At 37.2% G+C, this 3,932-nt stretch overlaps 1 long non-coding RNA gene across 1 annotated transcript; it reads left to right on the top strand.

Moving 5' to 3' along the window:
- The first annotated feature begins 364 nt into the window (after nucleotides 1–364).
- LOC126369740 (uncharacterized) lies at nucleotides 365–2,191 on the top strand. The gene is made up of 2 exons (XR_007566750.1): nucleotides 365–848; nucleotides 2,029–2,191. It is a non-coding gene; the product is annotated as an uncharacterized LOC126369740 (long non-coding RNA).
- Nucleotides 2,192–3,932: the final 1,741 nt, after the last annotated feature.

Genomic DNA, 3,932 nt, shown 5'->3' with positions numbered 1-3,932 from the left:
TTATACCTACTTAACGTGGCTCCCATACAAGAACCGCAATATGGTATTAACTATTTAATCAGACAAATGGGGAGCGCTGAAGGCTCTCGTACAACGTTTAAGACAACAGGCCTGAGGGTGCCCAGTTGGGCGCGAACCTCGGCTTAGGGCGTCGTCTGAGAGGGAAAATATTTGAAAGAATTAATTGACCCTAGTGAGTCGATAGCGACAAGCGCTGATCGAGGGAAATCGTCGACCACGCCCGAGGGGTCGGTATCGGTCTATATGGATATCAATAACAGCAATATATTGGAAATTAATAGTAGTCAATGGTATGGAACCCTTCATGCGCAAGTCCGACTTGCACTCGGCCGGTTTTCTTTTTACAAAAAACATCCTGTTGATTTATTATCGTAAACAAATTGGTTTGTCATCAATCGGTCTAAATAATGCGACGCGCCTGCGACGGGCCGAGTCTTGACGTCAGTCATTAGACGAACTACGTTAGTAAAACGCATCGCCGCACTTAAATACGAGTGGGGGGAAACGACTCGAGCAAACCCGCTCTGGCATTTGTTGCGAACACACGCGCAAACAAATTGTAACTATCATTCCAAGATGTTCACAAACCCTTTCGAGAGGAAGCACTCTACGCTGCGCCAGACCCTGGACCGCATCGTCACCACAACCAGACTAAGCTTCCGCATGAAGAAAGTCCTCCCATCCAGCAATGGCAGTGTCTCCGGAAGCAATTCCTCCGTGGCTTCCACTATGGACTACAGGAGCAAGAATACCCTCAAAAGATGAACTTATCAAGTGTAATGTGTTGTGTCAGTGATAAAATCATGCCCTGGAAACTCATTGATCAGGTTGGTATCTCTTTTTTCACATAAACAAGTTTACTGATTTCTCGAAGAGCTGTTAGCACAAAACTTCCCGACATTATTCATGAGTTGATGCAATCTGGAACTTGTTTCTAACGAAGTTCAAAATTCTCTACCGAGCAATCAGGCAACTTGTTGCGTTCGAAACTCAACTGTTAATTGCCCGCTTATAATAATCCCATCAAAGTGTTTCCATCAACATTAACTCTTTGATTTTGGCATCTGAAAATTAATTTCCACCATGCGAAACCTATTGCGATGATTGAATTAAATACCAACAAGAAAATCGATTAATCCGAGTCCTTTGTTTTGTATTTTATGTAATTAATTAATAGTGCTTCATAAACGGAGTAGGTATGTATAGGGCTTAAACATGTTTGTTCCAATATACCTACTGTATTTATATAATTTGTATATTGAATCCAATTTATTTCTCAAGAGATCTTCATCTAGACGTATCTAGACTTTACAATTTAGGTTGAAATACTTAGTCTATTACAAGTTTTGATTTAGTATCAAAATTACTATGATGTTTCATTACAAGTTTACTGATTGTCTGAAATCTTGATTCCCGGTCGAGCTTATTTATGAAACAAACTTTCTAAAATTAATTTGGGTGATGCTCCATCAACCCATAGTTGAGAAGCGCGCTAGTAGTAGCCTAGAGATTATATGATCTATGCCTAGATTATGCTAAATACCATCTCCATTTGTAAAAGAAATGCTTTCAATCTTTACCAGACCAAAATCACTAATTGTAGGTAGGATCTTTCTTTTGTATGATATTATAAAGAAATGTATATATATGAATTTATACAGTTTCCGTAAATTCATCACCGTAAATTCATAAAATCTTAATATGTATCTAGGTACATATCCTATATCATCAATACAGTAGAATTATAAAAAAACGTTCATGTAGATAGACTGAGGCAAAGGCTATTTGTTCTTACGATATTTTTGAAAATTTCAAATGATCATATTCATTTCCAAAGTTACATTCATCATTACTTAATGAGTGAGAACCGAATGAGACTGGCTTATACCTATATGGCCCTAAACTTGTAAACCAGCAACGTCAAACATCCACGACGACATCACCAGTTCATATAGAAAGCCGTTGAAAAAAAACCGCCGTATTAAAATTCTTCTTTTTTATTCGCAGATCGAGTTCATGGGCCGAAAACTTGCTGCGAACCAGTCGTTTGACGTCAATGGTCGACGGCCGTACACGTTAAGACCACGAGACAATTTGTATCGGCTTGAAAAGGGATTTGCGATGGAATTCCGTCTTTAATTATGAGAATAAACTTAATTATGTGTAAGAATTGTCTTGTTTTTCTTTATTTATTTTTTCTGTAGCCTATTGTCCCACTGCTGAGCAAAGGCCTCCCGACAGTTGTTTGCCAGTCCTCTTCAAATTAATATTCGTAAAGCAATAAAACTATTTAGAGGTATAAATGTCTGGGAAAACCCCACGATGTAAAGGCACCTTGCTAATTTGAATTCACATTAGGATGAATTCTCAAATATCAATAGAATCTGCCATATTTCAATTTTAACGCTAGTATTGTTAGCAAATAAGAAAAAATGTAATATATGAATATACAGGGTGTTAGTGACATCGAAACGAATACTGAGGGGGTAGATTCAGAACATGATTCTGAGTTAATATCAAGTGGAATGTTCCGTCGCAATTTAATGATATTTTTTGTATTTTTTTTATTGAGTAAGTATTTTCAATTTTATACTTTGCGATGGAAAGTTCTATTTGATATGAACTCGGAATAATGAGCTTAGTCATCCCCCTCAATATTCGTTACGATGTTACTTATACTGCGTACAAGTACATACAACTGGCCATACAAAGTACATAGGGATGTTAGTGACAGCAACAAATCCTGAGGGGGATGATTCAGACCATGATTTTGAGCTGATATCAAGTGGTCTTAAGTGTCCTTTTTATTATTTTCTGTTCCATACTTTTGCAACAGAAAATTCTACTTGATATCATCTCAGAATCATGGTCTGAATTATCCCTCAAAGACTTACATATCTATATTAATATAGAGAATTTGATACATCTCAATTTATCAACTACCGCGACATTTAATTTGCTCCATAGGTATCACATATTTGACACCGAATATGACTTTAGATAAAGATAAATAATAATTGTGTGTTTCTAGGGGGTCACCTTGCAATCGAGGCACGAGTTAAATTTTGGTACACACATTAAAATACCTACACATACCTATATAATATAACATACGGACCAAATCATTCCGGCCGGTTATTTGAGGCAAGACAACACATACTTAACAAAAAAGAACGCGTCACAAAAAAGGAAAAAACACTAAACCAAAAACCGTTAGAAAATAAACACAATTTTTATTTTTTTCGCCACATTTTAGTGCAAATTCAAATCAGTGAACAAAATGTGTGATTATTAGAAACTAGAAACATGCCTAAACAACTTAATTGCAGTCACATTTGATAATAAAGTCCAGGCAGTTTGGTCTACGACCTTTACCTGTCTTGTATGGAGAAACAAAACAAAATGTCCTGAGATGCACGACATATTACCAGCCCATGAATAGAGATGACACAGTATCAAAGTCAAGTTTACAGACACAGAAAATACACAATAGGGCAGGATATAACGAAATGAACGATATTTAAAATTGTTAATGTTGTACCTACTTGTCGTGGAACAAGGAAGATATTCGTATAACATTTCCCCGCCAGCGTGGTCAACGATTTCCCTCAATCAGCGCTTATCGCTATCGACCCACTAGGGTCGATTAATTCTTTCAAATATTTTTCCTCTCAGACGACGCCCTGAGCCGAGTTTCGCGCCCAACTGGGCACCCTCAGGCTTGTTGTCTTAAACGTTGTACCGGGTGAGAGCCTTCAGCGCTCCCCATTTGTTCAGCCAAGTAGTTAATGCCATGTGCGGCAAATCTATTATAAGTCACGTCCAAAAAAAATCATATAACATTCATATTTCACGAACAGTGTCAACAGCAAAATAAAGCAGATAAATATTGATACTTATGTATTTTATTC

This window comes from Pectinophora gossypiella, chromosome 9 (assembly GCF_024362695.1).
Source record: "Pectinophora gossypiella chromosome 9, ilPecGoss1.1, whole genome shotgun sequence".
NCBI lineage: Eukaryota > Metazoa > Arthropoda > Insecta > Lepidoptera > Gelechiidae > Pectinophora > Pectinophora gossypiella.
This window is presented reverse-complemented; position numbering and strand designations above follow the sequence as displayed.